Genomic DNA, 19,644 nt, shown 5'->3' on the forward strand with positions numbered 1-19,644 from the left:
TATGAATATTCAAATATATTCATATTTGTGCTAAGACTAGCAAGTTACAATCAAAGTTGAGTTTTAAAAGCTATCTTATTTACTTTTATATTGATTTTACTTATGATTATGACATATTTGATTATATACAAACATAATGCAGTATTATAATTAATGCCATACAGCATAATGCATAATTAATATATGCATTAGTATACTTTTCAGTAGTGGATAAAAATGTCAAAGTCAGAGGTGATCTGAAGAGACAAGGTAAAGGACTATTCCTCTACTACAGAACATAAGTGATCTACAGCGCTAGTTTACAGCATGGTAGACTAGGTACTCTACGCTAATGCTTACTCAGAAAGCATTACTGCACACTGAAAGGCTCATGTAGGGAATTGATGTAGACTAGCTAACGCGTTGTACTTCCTCACTTCACTGTAACTTCAGAGACAAACCCTAAGGCAAAGTAGATAAGCATACCTTGACTGCAGCTGAACTTCCTATTGAGATAATGTGTCACAGAAGTGTATGTTAAATGTGAACAGATGATTTGTTGAACAGGAATGGACTAGAAGAGACTTATGACCATGCTTAAGAGTTTACTGAAATAGATTTAATAAAAAAAAATAGATAAAAAGCTCATCTTGATTCATGAAGCCAAAAGCATAGAGTGGGTTTGGCTGACCCATGTGCGTGATGGCTGGGGGCTGTCTCTCCACTCTCTCCTTCCAAAAAGTGAAGAGGTTACAAACATGGACTCCCTGGGAATCAGGTATGGTATCCAAGGCTATGGGATACAGAATCCCATTCTCCGCTCCAGCCTGGAACATGTACCTGCAGAGGAGGAGCTCACATTACTATTATTTGCAGAGGCTGTGAAGGAGTTTTCTGAGAGAAGCAAATTGGACGTAGACTTGCTCAGGTTTTCAACTTTTCCTTTGAATCAGCAGAATGGCTTTGGACCTCAGGGGAAAAAAACATCTCAACTTTGTCACAGTTTAGGGTAAAGAAATTGCCTGTGAAAGGCAGGATCCAGTACTTTAGGAAAAAAATGCCCAGGCCTCAGGAGAACATTGTGGGACCCTCATTAAGGCTAAATATTAATCTGCACTTGCACTTGTGCAATTCAAAACATGACTTAGAGTCTTTCAATGAGACTGGATACCTACAGGTCATGTGGAATAGGCCCTGCTTGTGTTATCCCTAACATAAAGACATCTGAAGAAGATTTACGATATCTAATATGAATACACTGGCTTGTGGTGTATGCTTTTTTATTGTTACAGTATTCATATGCTAGATTTCAGCCTGCCCTATCAGATTCATATCTATATCATCCTTACCTGTAGTTAAAAACTGTAAAATTACTAATATTTGCTTACTGCTGTTTGCATATTCTGATCCCACTGTTTCAGCCTCTTGCTTCCTTTTCTAATAAGGAATTTCTAATTTTATCCCAGACACAGCACCAAGTAATATTAGTTTAGTAAAATTAACAGAAGTCTATGTATTTTCAGTATCAGATCTGACACTCAATACAAAGTCAAGGCAACTAAAGGCTAAATGTGATATTTGTAACTGATAGCACAGTTTAATTCAAGACAAAAACAAAACCACTTAAAAAAGAACAGCAATTTCCTTTAAAGGAATAGGAGGGAAAGCGCTTCTAGGTCTGCATGTATGTATTTAGGATGATGTAAAGGACAAGAATCACAGAATCATAGAATCAGTAAGGTTGGAAGGGACCTCCGGAGATCATCTAGTCTAACCTCCCTGCTAAAGCAGGGTCACCTAGAGCATGTTAGACAGGGTTGCATCCAGGCGGGCTTTGAGGATCTCCACAGAAGGAGACTCCACCACCTCTCTGGGCAACCTGGTCCAGGGCTCTGTCACTCTCACAGGGAAGAAATTCCCCCTCACGTTCAGGCGGAACTTGCTGAGGTTCAATTTCTGCCCATTGCCTCTTGTCCTGTCACACGGGACAACTGAAAAGAGTTTGTCCCCGTCCCCTTGACACCCTCTCTTCAGGTACTTGTACACATTGATAAGATCCCCCCTCAGTCTGCTCTTCCCCAGGCTGAAGAGGCCCAGCTCTCGCAGCCGTTCCTCATAGGACAGATGCTCCAGCCCTCTGATCATCCTCGTAGCCCCACGCTGGACTCTCTCCAGGAGCTCCATGTCCCTCTTGTACTGGGGAGCCCAGAACTGGACACAGTACTCCAGTTGGGGCCTCACCAGGGCTGAATAGAGGGGCAGGTTCACCTCCCTCTACCTGCTACTGCTGAGATGTTTCCAAATTGTGCAGGCCTCTCTTTCATGTCTCTCATTCTGAAATATGTTCTTTAGGGGGCTAAAGAACATTTATAAGATTAATTAGTCTGAGTAGAGTGATCCTTAGATTTTGTTATATTATGCAGTTACCGTTGCATTACATTGCAGTTACCTGCTACTGACCCCCATTTAAGTATATAATATCTCGAAAAATTCTTCAGCTTTATGCACCAACACATGTTTAGGTTAAGATTGCCCAATAAGATACAAATTCACAAATGAAAGCTGATAGAAAAATTTTCCCAGGCTACCTGAAGAAAGTTTTTTTGATTTTTTTTAGACGTGCTGAACATGATTATATTTAGATATGAAGGTCAAATCTTCATCAATATTACTGACATCAAACATATTAGATCTGCTTTTTAGCTCTTATCAGTGAAAAGAAATGCCAACTGAGCAGTGTCAGTGTTTCTCAGACTGACTTACAAACTGCTTATAAAACCCATGTTTACTGTGTTAAATAATAATGCTAGCCTTTTGAAATGCAAGCCAGTACTGTATCACTGTTATAAAAATAATACAAAATGGTTACTTCTAGAGGTGCCTGGAAATGTCTGTGTAGCACTGCTGCTCTTCTAATATTCCTTGCATAGACCTTTTTTTTTCTTAGCTGTATCATGAACTATTTTGTAGATTTCTTTTTAATCTATATTTTGATTTAATCCCTTACTCTTCATGACAATTAGAGCTTATTTTTAAAGAAAGACAAATTTATTTATCATTTTGTTTCATGAAACCCATTTTTTGCTTTCCATAATCAATACTAGATTTATTTCTTTTTCATTTAAGGATTTCAGACATAAATTTCATCCTTTCTGCTGGACACTGAAACCAATTAATAACTTTCAATATCTGTTCAATAATTAATTCATTCATAAACTACAAACTGACTTACTATTATTATTTTTAGAGATCTTGAGAAAATGTAATGACACACACAATCTCAGAAACCCTGCATATCTGTTTCATGACTGTGGTCTGAACCATGAACAAGTTTGAGAAGTACCATGTGTGCACTTAAATATTTTACCTGTGAAGGTGAGCACAGGCTCCTACACAAAGCTCTTAGGCTCCTTAATGATTCTATGTAAAATAAGAGTTAAAGCAGCATAATGCAGCATCAACTTTAGAAATCTTCTACAGTACCTTTTACTTGAATTGAAATTCTGTGGGAATTTAGCAGTAGGTAAATAAAATACAGATGCATGACTTGACAGTGAATCTAATGAAAGGGAGTTACATACTATGAACCATTATTTTGTAACAGTTAAATGGAAAATGTAAAAACTTTTAAACAGGCTTTAAACTTTTACAAGTTTACATTATTTTGCTACTGAGTACAAGGGTTCCCACTGTGTAGTTCATTTTAAAAAGGAGGAAAAGAACTTACTTACAACAAAAGCCAAAATTTTGTCCAAGTTTTGGAGAGATCATGTTAGATATCCAAATGGCAGAATTAATCATAGATGATAGTCTATTCAGAATATGAAATAAAGTAAATAGTTCCCTATGGCCCTTTTTAGTTTTGCTTTATTCCTTGGAGGTGATACTTTTCCAACTTTAAAGTTTATTATCTACTTCAGAATAGGAGATTTTACCTTTCTTACAGCATTTATTGAAGACCTTTAGAAGTCAATACAGTATCTGCTTGTCTGTGTATGTAAACAGGCAGAAGTATCTAGGGAACATAATCATGGCAAAAGGTCATGTTTGCCTTTTATTTGAAATACTTTTAGACTATCAAGTGGTTTATAAGTCACTCAATCAATACCATAAGTCAAGGAAAACAGTTTGTTTTATCAACATTAATATATCTTTGAGTTTTCTAAGACATAATATTATTTCCCTTGGCATTGAGATTTCATAAAATCATTATTTTTATTGCATCAAGCAATGATATTTTAAGTTGTATTATACTGCAATGACAGCTTGAGACACAAACAATTAAAAAAACCAACAAAAAACACACAAGGACTTTTCTCTTGCACTGCCCCTCATCCCTGGCCAATAAGCATGAAAGCTTAGACTACAACTACCTCCAAACATGTGTAAAAATAATAAGAGGGTGCTAAGTAATTTCTTTCATGACTCTCTTTATATTACAGCACACTTTTGATTGAGGAGTTGAGCACATCCCATAATATCAGTATTAGGACAATTTTCTTGTGGCTGCAGATCCAGAACTCCAAAGGTAGGTTATTGTGAAATATGGTATTGTATGTTGAGTTTTGATGCACCCTAAAATCAACCATTTTAATCACTCAGGGAACTCTAACCATTATTAATGCCCCATTCTTCCATCATGCTTTACCAATCCCCTTATTTCAAAAAAGAATTTTAAAAAATCTGTAACGCTATGCTATAAAGTATCTGTATTCAGATGAAAAATAACTTGGTTAGAACAAATGTAAATGCTCAGCCTGGATGAGCATTTTCTTAAATATTCACTTCCTTAAAATTAATACAAAGACTGAAAAACTAAAATAGCTTATTAATGGACTGAGACTGCTTACACTTTTTATAATGGAAGTCAGGTGTACAAAATCTTTTGAAAAAACTCACTAAGTGCCTACCTACATTTTTAGGCACTTAAATGCCTTTAAAAACTTGTTCCCTATTGTATTATTGTCAATTAATTTCAATTAGAGTTCGAGTATTGGAAAATATTCTAATGTCTTCACAGATATAAGAACAGCAGTTATAAAAATCACATTATGTCAAAGGCACTTAAGGATACACAGGAATTTAACTTTTGCTGGGTATCAAATCAGCTTGGAAGAACCTATACATTAAATATTGCAAAGTTTGCATCTCAGTTATCTGATTTAACCTCTGTCCTTGAGAATTTAGAACCAATTTCTTGGCCTGGCATCTTGCCTGCTTAGCTGTTTCAGGTTGCAGGAACAGAGCCACTCAAACACATCCTAAGTCCTTAACAGCACTCTCTATCCGAATTTTTGCTAAAATGTTTGAGTCATTCTGTATGCATTTATTTTACAGTGCCCCCGTGGCACGGGGGATGGCTCTCCAAGGAGGACTGAAGCCCTGCTGATAGCCGAAAGGCTGTGCCACGTCTGGAAGCGGCTCAGAAGCAGCTCCACTGCCAGCTCACTGAACACTGTATCTCAGTTCCCTATGCTGACGGAGAGCCAGAGCTCCCTACTCCTCCTGATCTTGGTGCGCGCTGTGATCCAGCAGCCTCACACGAGCAAGGTGGCATCGCTCAGCCAGCCGGTCACAAATTTCCTCGGTGGAACGGGGAAATCTGAGGGGCGACAGCTCAGAGGTTGTGGCGCACCGAAACAGCGCAGTGGCTGTCACTGGACTCCTAAAGGCTTCCACCCTCTTGCTTAAAAGCAAAATTAAAAAAGGGCATGGCTTTAAGCTCTATACATAGCTGCTTTGAGCACTTGTGCATAATATATTAGCTGGTCTCAGTGCAGATTTTGGAGCTCAGCAGACGTTAACACTTGAGGAATAAGTCCATTCCTATTCTGCAGAAGTTAACATCAGAAATAAATAGGCTGCATTCTTGTTCTTTATAGAGTTATATAACTTACCACATTTTATATGTAATTTACTATATCTCCTTCTTCTACTTTGTTCTTTGCTAACTTTTTTCATCTTTCCCCAAAAACACAACTCTTAACTCCTATCTAACACACCTTAACATTTCACACTTGTAAACAGAACGACTGAAAGCTGTCAGATGGAAATGTCATGTCTGCTGTCAATGGTTCATGAATAATTGACATTGAGATTACCTAGGGAAAGCTGCAATTATCCTGGCTCATTAACATATGAACTAAGTCTGGTTTTGTTTTGTGACTGTTGGATTTTCATTTAACCCCTTGATGTAGGGAGTAGAAAATTCCTAGAAGGATGTTGCTTTAAAAAGAATAAATATGAATGAATAAACAAAACCTCAGAAGTATGACTGTTTATCAGAATTGCAAATACTTTTTTGATTTAAGTTTATGAATATTGTTTTTCTATAGTACTGCTTTACAGAGAATATCGCTCTTTTTGTTAGGCTAAGGGTTGAAGGATAGCTCTTCTTTGGAAATATATGGACACAAAACACAGATATCCACTGCAAAATAAGAATATCTTCCTATCCATATTCATTTTTTTTCATATATCATGAGCAGATGCAGGCACCTATTCTAGAAGCAGAAATAGTTGGTGACATATCAGAGCACAATTTAAAAATTTGAGGAAGCCAGGTCTTCTGGCTGACAACTGACAAATTAATACCTCACAGCAGCATTAGTAGAGAGAGGAAAAAAAGATTTTTATAGTTTACTACTACTTCTTCAAAAATAAATCAAAGACTGAAGTTTAACAAATCAACATGATCACCTCATGAAGGCTTTTCCTTGTCTTGCTTTCTAAGGAATGACTTTGCAGCCTCAAAATGTAGAAGCCTGCAATTGCCACGAATCCTACAAGTAAAACAAAGAATCTGCTGGGTGCAGCAAGTCAGCCAGTGTTCCTGATCTCTTCCATTTTGTGTTTTTTTCAGAAGTTTCAGGTTATTAATGTCTGAATAAAATTTTCACGAGAATGATACTCTGCTCATGAACCTATTGTACTGGAGCAACCAACCACACAAAAAAAATCCGTCCTCTACTTCAGGAAATTAGGGTATCTGTCATTGTTTGTTGTTGAAAGTACAGCCTTTTCAGAAATTGCTGAAGCTGCTATTTTTATCTAAAGCAATCATCAAACCTCTCTAATCTGGGAAAAAAGTATAAAGAAACAAAATTACAGTATTTATAATGTTAATTCATATTGTTAGATAGTGTTTCAGAGGCAATGTATTTTAAATGCTTTCCCTTCATCTGTACAATACATCAGATTCAAAATTCTTTAGCTGCTGTGCAAAGTTGGAGGGTAGCCTTGAGGTTTAGGCTACAGATCAAGTTAAAAAAGTTCTTTTTCTTGAAAAAAGTTCTTTGAATTCTAAGTAGAAACCGCGAAGCTATTTCTCATAAGTAATTACCATTTTGGATACCCCTAACTTCTACTCTCATTGCCTCTAGAAACGTACCACGTATTGGAGACCATCATATCAATCTGTACAGCTGAACTATAAGTTCTTTGGTATAATGAGCTCTCTTTGACAGCTGCACACAGTCAAAGTCATTGTTCATAAAGGATAACCAAGATATTGCCTCTCAAGTGTAATACACTTCATTAAAATGCAAGTCATTTCTTTAGACACACATTCACTGAACTCCAGCCCCTCATAAATCTTGTAACATTTCATTTCTTGTTCACAGTTCTGAAATCTTTAAATTGGGCTACTGGTAACTTTGCTCATAACCTCAAAACACATATAAATATAAATTTCTGACTTCAATTTTTTCTTTTTCCTTTTATTTTTTGGAAAAAAATTGCGAAAGGATATGACAAAATTTTGAAGCGCTTTGTATGTTTGGCCTCATAGCACACCTGCCAAAATCAGACACTGGCTCTTCTGGCTTTGTTTGAAGACTATTCCGTCAATAGTAAAAAGTTCCCGACATTCTGCCTAATTTTTCCACTGTTCAATTTCATATCTTTGTTCAGAGTGATAATATCTTGGAAAAGGAAAAGTATTTCTTTCTCTTTTGTTAGCTCATTTACCTTATGTGGCCTTATATAGTCTTCATTGTCTCTTAGGGGTTTAAACATAACACTGTCCATCCCAATGCAAACACAGAAAATAAAACAAACAAACAAAAAAATCCCCATGTGTACAAGATAAACAAGAAAAGGAGAATTTGCAAGAAACAGATAGTTCCTGAAGTTATCTGCTTATTTTTATGAGCACAGAGTCAGTTTGAAACTTATCTCATAATCATAATTGCCAAAGAAATACCAAAGACAAATATTTCTTTCTTATAACAGTCCTTATTAATCTTCCCCTCTAATAATTTTGTAGTTTCACCTGAATCCTCTACCATCTTCAAGTATTATGTGTTTTTTGCTTCTTGTTCTACATATAGTTCCTCTAGTATCACATCCTACATTCACTGTTTCTATGAAATGCAGTATGACCTTGGTAATAGATGACTGATGCTCAGACTTACTTTTCAGAGTAGGTTCAGTATTAAGCAATATAATACATATTCCTATGGTGCTGTGAAAGGTACTCAGTACCCATAGTTCTCAATGAGCATGGCAAACCTATTTAAAAAAAAAATCTTACTAAATATTTAAATTTACACCCACTGCCACACAATTTTGCATGGTGATCTGTAGAAATTGTCAAATGATAATCATTTCAGATAGCTGAGTAAAACTTTTTTTTCCCAGTAGCCTACAGTATGACTTGAATTCAAACATAATGAAACTTAACACAATATACTCAAAGTATATGTGTAATCTGTATAAGCTCTCAGCGTTCTGCTTGTACTCAGCAGAACGAGAAAAGCCTAAGCAGACATTTCCCAGGCACATCTAAATTTACCTTATACTGCGATTGATTATTGCATAAGTACACAAATTCATGCACAACAATCTGAAGGCAGATGTTTAAGTCTGCGTATATGCTTGCATGCATACATACATTATATATTCATGTAATCTATATTGTGTATATATATGTATGTACATAGAATAAATATATATATATACACACACACACACATACAGAAACATGTATAAATAAATTAGTGTTTCTGTGTGTGTTTCAGTGCAGTTGTTGTTTCACCCAACCTGAGGGTATATTTGCAGTCTTCGGAATTTAAATGACTCCCTCTGTTCAGACTCAGAACAAGATGAAAACTCTAATTGAAGATTAAAGTAGAGCACAAGTCTTGCACATAGATATATCACTTATTCATGAGCACTTACTCACATACGTAATTCTGTAAGTCAGAGGAGTGAGTATGTATCACTACAGTAGCCCTAAGTAAGTACCTTTTAGATTTTTTATTTCCTAAAAGCTAGATACTGCATACCACTCTGTAAAGCCATAATTTCACATACAGTCTAGCTGTCCTTTCTAACTAGCAAAAACCTTTTACATAGCAGTTTCTTATTTTAAATGTTGCATATTCGTTTTTTTAAAATCGAGAAACAGAATTACACAGATATCTCTGTCACCGAGTAATAGTCACTGACTATTAATCAACATGAGAGATAATAGTAAGGAAAAAGGAAGAGAAAATGGAATGTAAAGTTTTCATTCTGAGGTTGTAGTCAAGCTGATAGTCTAGTAAAAAAGACTAATCAGTACATAAGAGATTCAAGGTTGCCAGCAATTAATTCTAACTGCAAACTGAGCATATTAAGGGGTCTCGGTCAAATCCTAAGGGTCTCGCAAAAATTTAACTTAATCTTTGCCTTCCACTGAGAGATTGCCAGGGTCTAGACCATCATCATATGGGGGAATTTAAAATCCCTTTACAGTATTTTTTTTATCGCTTATGAAGCACATACTAGACACCTATGGCAGAAAAAAAAGAAATCATGTTTTGTTCTTTCACAAAAGGCTTATTTTTCTTGTTACCCGATTTCTTTTAGCTGTTTTAGTTCTCCTTTTTTTAGACATTCTTTTAGGTATTGGTAAACTCAACATGTCAAACTTCACTTTAAATTTGTCATACTAGCATGTTTGCAACTGTGTTCCTGTCATTTTTTAATTTTAGCTTTCAATCAGAAACATGGTTACTTTTCAGCTGCACAACTTTACAGGCTGAGTAAAGGGCCTAATCCTACACAGAGCTGAAGACAACACTTGAAGACAAATTAACTTACGAATGATGGCCCACAACATTACTTCTAACCTCTGTGAGTAAAACTTGAGCTCCTGCATTAGCCCATTTCTTAACTGTGCGTTGAAAAGGGAAGAACTGCAGAGACTCATTCACTGACCACGTGATGGCTGGAAATGATTGCAGTCCTTTAACTCTTAAAAGGACATAATAATGTCTCCATCTTAACTTCCGTAAGGTCTCGTGACCATCCAGTGGATGAGCCTTTCCTTTTCCAAAAGGAAAGGAAGGGTCTCTAACCAGCAAATGCTGCCACTCATCTCTTGCTGTTCTCCAAACCCAGCTTTTACTTGCTTCCTCACGGTTTAGCTGCAGAGCCGTCTGCCAGCTAGATTTAGGGCCATGAAACACTGCCAGACCAAGTATCTATTTTGTGTTTTTCCTATTTTTCCTAGTAATTAGTAGAACAATCATACATGCTACTCCATTACTTCATTTTATTTTTTGAATTTCCCCTACAAGGATTTCATCCCTTGCTATTTAAAACCTAAAGAGAACTTTTAAAATAATATAGTACCCATCACTGAAACTAATGTGACTAATCAAGATGTTTATTCATTTCATTCAAAGCCGCATTATAATTATTCCTTTGTTTTAGCATAGGGATGGAATAAACATTTAGATGAGAAATTAATACTCAAAACTCTTTATTAAGAAACTGAGATGCTCATTTGTCAAAATTTGGATAAATTACAAACTCCGTCAATGAATGGAAAAAAAGAGCACACTGTTCTCAGTTATTGCAATTATCTACTACATGTCCTTGGATTTCTCCTGAGATGTTTTTGCAGAAGACAATGGGAGAAGAGGAAGACATTTCTCCCTACAGACTCTTTTCAATAAACTCGTATCATTTCTGAAATGCAGTTCTCCAAAGTGGACACAAGAGGATCTGGATAGGGTGCAAGATAATTTTGGTTGTAAGAGACCTCAGAGTCCAGCCTACTGCTCAAAGGACCTGAGACCAGATTAAGCAGGACTATGACCAGTCAGGCCTTGAAAACCTCCAAGTACTCTGGGATGAAGCTGATATGAGATCGGGGAATCTGAAAGTAGATAACTTACTTTGTTTTTCTCTAACTTGTTGCTTCCAAATTGTAGGCTTGAGATCTTTTTTTTTTTTTTTTTCCCTATAATCAGTATTAACTGTGCTAAATAGCTCCTTTTTTTAGTGAGAAATGTTAAATATTAAATAATTAAATTTGCTTGGGATCATTAGTGGAAAAATGTTTTCTTTCACTTTCTTCTAATAACAATACATTTCTACAATTATTTGCTATTAATCTTGAGATCTTTTGTGAATTGCATTTCATGTTTGCCTTGGTCTTTCTTATTTAAACCTGGGTAGTAATCTTAATATTTTCTCTGTGCCCATTTGTCTCTATGTGGTATGCTAAACAACAAAATACACTTAATTTTCCACGTAGGCCATTCTTTCTAAATCTGTAATTATTCTCACATCTGCAGAATTGTGGACCAAAGGATTTATCAGGTAAGCATACATAAAAAAATCTATGAGAAATGTTTGATATATAGAAAAGGAAAAACAATGAGTATTAGTTCCCTCTTTATTCTTTTTGACTGCAAAATGTGATATTCAAGAATGTGTTTATAATCCAAGTTATTTTTTTTTGCATATAGTCAGGGTTCAGGCTTTTTTTATTTATTTTTAGATTTTGTTAGAAGAAAAGAATAATTCACTACTCCAACTTCTCTTTAACTTATGTTGATAGCAGAGATGGGTTTGTTGAAGCATCACAAAGTCATTTTATGTTATTTCATTGTTGTTTTATTATTAAACGATTTCTTGTTCTTTTGGGGTTTCTTAAAGAAGATGATTCATATCCTTAATACTTGGAAAAACGGCTTTATAGAAATAGGTGACTAGAGCCATAAAATGTAATTAAGTGTGAATGGATGAAAACAGATTTTCAATCCCCAGCTTAAGTATGAAGAAAATTAGAAAAATTAATTTTAAGGATAAGAGGAACCTGATGTCTTCTTTTCCTAAGCTATAGTCAGACTAGGTCAAACTAAAATTGCGAAACCAAAACAGCTTGTTATATGTATGTACAAACAGAAATATCTAGTAAATGATGTAAGGTTTGGCAATATTGGTAAAAGATAACATTAGCAAAATTTAATTGAGGTAACTTTTAGTCTGTAGGTTTGAAAAGAAACATTTGTCCAAATAGTTTTTTATTTCTCTTTCTATTGCTAGTTAAAGGACCTTTCATTTTTCGAAACCAGCAAGCAGGCCACTTGTCATCAGACTGAAATGCATTTGAAGATCGTGCTTTTAGAAGATGTAACTATAGCATCAAAGATGAAGAGCTTTATTAGTGTTATTACTTAAGAGGGTAAGATTTAGACAGAGAAAACGAAGTGGGCTGAACCAGCAATTGTGGGAAATATAAGTATTATTATGTGTCATTGAAATGCAAACAGATCAGAAGCATCTAGAGAAGGGGAAGATCAGAAGTTTCATCAAACTCAATTCTCAGGGTCAACACTCAAGCCTTGTGGTTCTTTCCCCCTTTTTACGTATTGAAAATATAATTCAGGAGGGAGGAAGGAGAAATCGATAAACATCAGTTCCATGCAGTTTTTTTAAAGTGTATGTGTCAACACCCTGAGGTCTTAACTTTAGAGGATTAAAAAAATAAGAAAGAAATCAGTTATTGGAGGGTAAACAATAATTTCTTCCATCAGGATTTTTTTTTTCAAATTAATATTTTCAGGGACTTTCGGTGCGTATGTAAGTCAGTATGTAATATTGCGCAGTGGTTGTCAGACAAGGGAGATGATAAATAATAATATTTCTTTGAGACAAATATGATTTCTTAAGGACCCTCTTGCTAATGTAGGGATACGTGATTGTAATAAAAAGGAACTGCACAAAATTGTAAAACTGGTATTTTAAACTTTCAGTATAGGACCAGTGCTTCTAAATACATTGCTGTTTCTGAAAACCTGGTGTTGATAATAAGCCAATTTTATGTCTAAAATCAAAAGGGTAAACAAATGATGTGTTTTGAAATCCATGTGGAACAGTCTGATACTGCAAATGACTGATCACATGTTTTCAGCAGGAGGTTAGGAATGTAAATAGGAGTTGCGAACCCCTGCTGAATCCGGAGCATGTCTAACTTCATATACTTGAGTAATATTTAAATCAATAGGAATTCAATATAACTTTAAGTTAGCATATGTTTAAAGGAAAAAAGCAGAGATTATTCTTCTTGATTATTTACAGTTATTTGTACACTATTTTATACCATTTTATCTTCATATCCTTTTATTTTCATATCATTCCATTTCACAGTTCAGTTTTCTTTCTGATTTGCTGAACTGAATGTTTTCTTTTAATTGAAATTTGGTGAATAATGAGGTCTGGTAGAACATTCTCATCACTCATAAAATATCAGCGTGCTCCACATTTATTCAGCACAATAGAGGTCAGCTTGCAATCTGACTCATTTAAATGAAAGATATTTGATCTTATTGATTTTTGTAACTGACGAGATATAGTACCATTCATGTGTGATAAATAAAGGTATTCAGTTCAACTCATCAGAATAATATTATTATTTTTGAAGTAGTATAAATAGATCCTGTTTTGCTAATTCACTTTAAATGATAAGTTAATAATATACATGACTGCTTTCTGCATCTAAATACATATTTTTATTAAAATATTTCTATTGCTCAGAATTTTTCACTGAATATGAAATTAATGCTGTATTTGATACTTTTATATGCATACATGTCATACATTATAGATAGTTGTTCATAGAGAAATAGATACTATACTTACTACTAAGTATATACTTTCTATCTAATGATTAAATTATTTATTTTAGGTTTAGACAGCACAGATGCGATTCAGGTAGTGTCAGAAAACTAAACTTCAAAGCTTTGTCGATCACAGACTCAAACCTACAGATATTTTCAAGCTACGATTAAACACACAAATCGGCAGACCACTGGCTTGGATATGCAGCAGAAAGATGTCCCAGGCACATCTACACAGGCTTACAGAAACCATCTGTAAGCTGTGTCCAGTGAAGGGGTGCAGGAAAAGCACCTTTGAATTCCAGTTTAAAGGAACTCTGCCTCTGAAACACTGGATCCAAAGACCTGACCGGTCTCCTTTCCTTCCCGTCAGGAATTTAATCACAATGAATTCAGGCCTGCCGGTCTGCTAGCAGAACGTTTACCCGTAAGAGGACAGGCCACGGTCACACGGCTGCGTGGGCACCTCCTAAGTGTCCACTTCAATCCAGCGTCCCTGGAGATGCCTCAGTTCAGTACTGCTACAGGCACAAACTGTCCTCTTAGGAAAACGAACAAACAAACAAAAAAACAAACAAACAAACAAAAAAAAACCCACACTGTTTCGTCTCAGTCTGGTCATCTCAGGCATATTCTTCTCCGATTCTGCCAGTCCTGGCATGCTCAAGATTTCCGTCTCCTGGAACTGAAATCAGTGTAAATATGTGTATCCAGAGTGCTCTCTGCTCTGAGTCTTGAACAGAAAATCATTGCTTCAGGTAAATTCAGGTTTCAGAGCCTCTAGTCAGCTCTCCCTAGGCCACTACAATGTGTGTGTAATATTTTTAGTAATTAATATCTGGTAACCAAAAAATCCCCAGAAACTTATATATATAAAAACAAATGCAAAAGCATCACCAGAGCTACCGCAATTTGAGAAGGTGGGTAAAAATGAAGGGGATGAAGAGCTGAACAATCCTTGTTGTTTTAAGGCAGTAATGTTGCTGCAGATTTCTAGTTCAGAGAGTCCTACAGGATTAATTAATATCAAGAGAGCCCCTTTAAACCATCATTAAGAAAGAAGAAATGTCTGACCTGTTCGTCATCAGTAAGTGTAGTTTGCTTTCACGCATATATGTATATGTATTCTCCACCAACTTTGTTTTCTTGTTTCCTGTACAAAAGTTTGATATGTGGCAAGTCAGTCGTGTTTCAGGAACACCGCTTCTGTGGGTACATGAAACAAAAAAGACAATTAGATGGCACAGTTGCAGCATGACATATTAAATTCCCTTTTAACTTACAACTTTCTATTTTACACTTGAAAAAAATGCAAATGTACATTCTCATATCAAAAGATGCAACGGGTAGTCAGATTATGACTACCAATTATATTCCAGACGTGAGATTTCTTGCAGCAGCAAATGTTTCTTTTATAGTCTATAAAATTTTACAGGATTTAGTTTGGGCCAACTTGGAGTTGTCTAACTTTAGCCTTTTTTTAAAAAACATTCCTTCAGTCAACCATGGAATACCTGTGTTTTTTTAATGACTTTGAACCTTTTAAATGCTTATGCTGAAACTTATGCTACAGAGACTTATCAAAAAGCAATACAGAAAGCAATATACTGCTTTTCCAAGTCAGAAAATATAAACTTACAGTGAAAGGGTTAGAATCCATTTCCCTCTATAATGTCACAAATAAAATAAAAATGACATTTTAGGCTGCTCCATGATGTTCATGAATTAATGTAGTAGAAGCCATTCTATTGATTATAGAGGTTTTCTGTAGGGTGCTATGTGTAACAGCTATGGCCATATAATAGTGAATATACCTGTTTTTGCATGTAAACATAAAACACAGGATAACTTCGCTAACACTTAAATAAAACAATCTTTATGATCTGCTAACCTGTGTTATATCTGACAGTGTGGGGTTCAACGAAGAAATGTTACCATGTCTCAGATTGTCAAGGTTAGGCCAGAGACTTCTTCTTACAGCCTTTACATATATAACAGCAGTAGATTAATATGTTCTCGCTATCTATTTTAAACAGTGCATATCATCAGCTGAGGGGAGATTTCCAGTGTTACAAGTCTGCAAATGGTTGCAGCAGTGATCTGGTTTTTATTTAGTGCAATAGTACTGATTCTTTATCTGCCTTAAGCAATGACGTCACTTCAATCAAAAAAACATCAATTCCATCAAAACAGATTTAATTGTGATCTGGAGGTTTAAATCTCATACCCAGCAATTTCAGAAACATGTTCATGTTTGTGATCTGATATCAGCATCCGAAATCAGCATTGGATTGCACATCTGTACAATGATTATACATCTACAATGTATCTACAATGATTATATTTTGGCCTGTTTTAAAGCAATTTGGGACACTAAAAAGAATTACTATTAATTCTTATTTGTACATATATCCAAGCATTAACAAAACTGCTAAAATGAAGCTACTCCCTTATAGTCATCTCAGCCCAAGAAGGATCGAATATATTTAAAAGTTGTTAGCCATCAGAGCAAGACAAGTAGTGTGTGTGAAAGAACTTACTTAATGGAAGATAACTTTATAATATCCAAGAGCAGATAGTTCCTCTAATAGGTTATTCATGAACATTTAATTCTTTTGTTTTTGCTTCATTTTGTTATGAAGTTCTGTATGCATTTACTAGTCAAATCTTCTTACTTTTTGATTACGTAAGACGCATAGATTATTTCTGTTCCCTTACAGACAAACCCACCGCCTTGGAGAGTCCCTTGTTAATGCAGCTGACAGCGTCATGTTAGCAGAGGAGGCTCTGCTGCGCATGGGGAAGACGCAATCCAGCCAGGTGCAATGCAGTAGTACAGGAAGCGACCAAAGTATTTACAGTATGGACGACAGCTGGGCCCAGAAAAGACTGAAGGTCTGAGGAACCTTCTCATTACCAAAGTCTACTTTCATTCTGCTGGGCTGAAGGGATTGTGGAATTGCTCTGCAGCGAGTGGAGGGAGAGCCCCTTCCTCTCCTCCCTTACCTAGTCTGAGCCGCATTAGGGCCATGTTAGACATCAGAGACAAAAGTTTTTTTTATACTTAATGTGCAGATATAGCCCGTTTTGCATTAAGAACCCATAAGCCCGCTACAAACTCTTGCATACAAATTTGTCTGTAAACATCAACCCCATTAAAACCTCATTGTACAAACAGTGACAGAAAAAATAAGAATATTTACACAAGAATAAAAACATTTTACAAAAGTATTTGTGTTGTTAGTTTAGTTTTCAATATTGCTCGTTTTAAGGGTCAGTCACAAAGTCAAATGTAGCAAAAGAATATATAAACCAAAACAGGTTATCTTTTCACATCAATCTATTAAACAACCTTAGTTATTAAATAATGAACTACAAAATGAACTACTATTTCCCCAAATCACTGAATTTCATAACTTTGAGTCAGATTACCAGATTTATTCTATATCATGTCTTATTTTTTTAGCATTACTGTTAATCTGAGAGTTTTTTCATTTTTTGGTTCAGGATATTGCATTTTTGAAGCAAGGAAGGCTACGTGATATGGAATCTTGCCAACTTCTGATTAACAATAAAAATGTTAAGAGTGTTGGATGGTAATATAATTGTAAGATTAAACTGTGACACAAGTTTGATTATACAGACCTGGTCTGAAAAAATGTAATCCTGATATAAAATGTTATATATTATGACTGAAGAGGAATAATAAACCAACAATTTATGCAAATACTAAATGTTAGATATTCAATTATATTTTAAAAGTCATTCTTATCAGTGAAACACACTTGCTCTACCAAAATAAAAGTTGCGTAATTGGAAATGAAAAAGTTATAGCTGTGTCCTTCAACTTTTTCCAAGGTAGCTGTTGATTTTTCTCTAGAATAATACTTGAGATGATCTTATTTCAGGAAAAAAGAACAAACTTCTGTTTTTTTCCAGTTATTTCCTCAGAACTCAGTCATACTGTATTTCTGTAAACTTCTCAGTGCACTTAATATTTCAGGATAAATATTCAAGCTGGAAAATTATGGATCTATATGCCCATTTTATTATTCTTTTTGCATATGCAAAAAATGCAGCACATCATAGATTTTCCACATTCATGTTCATACAATACTTCTTGGGTTTGATTATTCAGTCAGTTTTAAATATATGAATTTAATGCTTCTAGTAAAAAGTGCTTTCAGATATGATGGTGGGTTTACTTAGGCTTTTATAGAGACATTGCTACCTCCTAATTCAGTTTCCAATACAAACACAATATATTAGCTTCTGCAGAATGATCAAATACAGTGGCTGTTTGAGTTAGATAAAATCAAAACATTAAATTTACTGAACGGTACAAATATTTGACTGACAATTCATTTGCTCATCCCTGATTAACAATAGGTTTTCTAAAGGCCTTCCCAAACCCAGAACAAACTCTATGACTTAATCCCACTAATCCTCCAAAGCTGAAAAACCTAAAACATATCAAGTTAGTTTTGCAGCATGTCCTGTTGGTCACACAGGCCAGCAAATTCAGGCCCTAGAAAACGAAATGGTAAGAAGGGGTGTAGCTAAACCAGAATGGCATTTTTGGGGGGTCCAAGTGTCTAACCAGAATGCATGAGCATCTCTTTCCATCCTCAGGATTTAAACTGTGTGAAGTGTCCAAAGACTTGTAAAGGAAATTAACTGGCTTTTCAAGGGGAGCAAAATAGCTGCAGAATCACTGTGGCTGGGAGGACTTTTTGGTGGGCATACTGATAACTCCTACATTTATGTCCCCCTCTCTCATGTGACAGTTAACCAGATATTGTATTAACTAATTCTTTTCACCAGTGCTTTTAATTTTCTTGTTATTGTGAGAACCTCACGTAGTTTTACGCAGGAGTTGTCATCCATAAGGTAGCTAAGAACACTGCAGAAGACACCATTTTAGTTCAGCATCACTCGATTTTCTTATCAAGGTGAAAAGGCATAAAATACTGCAAAATGTTCACTAAAGGACAAGGAATATTTAGAGGCCTGATAGCTTTCAATCCTCCATCTCTAGCCAAAAGATCAATGGAAACAACTAGGGGAGAGAGAAGTGTTTAAAAAAAAAACTAAAAGGCAAGAAGAAAATAGCCATAACAACCCAATAAATGCTCTGAACAAGCTAACAAGTTATGCTAGGTAGCTACATAGCTACACATTACTTATCATGTGTGATTGCCTCAATAAGAAGGAGCTGAATGATAGATGTAGCCCCACTCTGCTTTGGACCTTTGGACCATGAGAAAATGCCACTTGTTGTCAAGGACAAATAGGTATTACTACCATTAAAAATAGGAATATGACATTTTCTTCACCCCACCCTAGGCATTTTAGGAAATACCATAATAAAATCCAAAAGGTTAATGGAATATATTAGAGAAAGCAGCATACCATGGAGGAAGTGTGAGGTGGATATGAAGTCAAGGAATGGCTTTGCATTAAGAAGGCGCAGTGAAACCATCTCACCTGAGAGACATTCTGAAGGTTTTTCTACTGTATTCCTGTATTTCTACTGTACCATACTTAGACAAATAACAAGAAGGAACACACTGTTACTGGGCTGTTCTAATTTTATGGTCCACTACTTCATTAATTTTCACTATTTCAGAAAGTATTTTTGTTTCTACTCTAATTCTATTCAATAGCATCCAAAGTGCCACAGATGTCATACTATGAATATTATTGTGATAACTTAAATCTTTTTAAGGCATTGTATTAGGGTTTTTCATTAGTCAGTCTGCATACC

General features: G+C 35.4%; 1 long non-coding RNA gene across 5 annotated transcripts in view; it reads right to left on the reverse strand.

Moving 5' to 3' along the window:
- Positions 1 to 747: 747 nt before the first annotated feature.
- Positions 748 to 19,644, reverse strand: part of LOC134139979 (uncharacterized) — a 239,305-nt gene continuing 220,408 nt past the window's right edge. For 4 of the 5 annotated variants that reach the window (XR_009958297.1, XR_009958299.1, XR_009958296.1 and 1 more), the window contains 2 exons: positions 14,952 to 15,083; positions 13,953 to 14,562 (listed from right to left, as the gene is read on the reverse strand). This is a non-coding gene — a long non-coding RNA (uncharacterized LOC134139979). Of the gene's footprint in view, positions 820 to 13,952; positions 14,563 to 14,951; positions 15,084 to 19,644 lie in introns of those variants that run through there. The other variant, XR_009958298.1, reaches the window with a different exon arrangement.

This window comes from Rhea pennata, chromosome 4 (assembly GCF_028389875.1).
Source record: "Rhea pennata isolate bPtePen1 chromosome 4, bPtePen1.pri, whole genome shotgun sequence".
In the NCBI taxonomy this organism is placed as follows: Eukaryota; Metazoa; Chordata; class Aves; order Rheiformes; family Rheidae; genus Rhea; species Rhea pennata.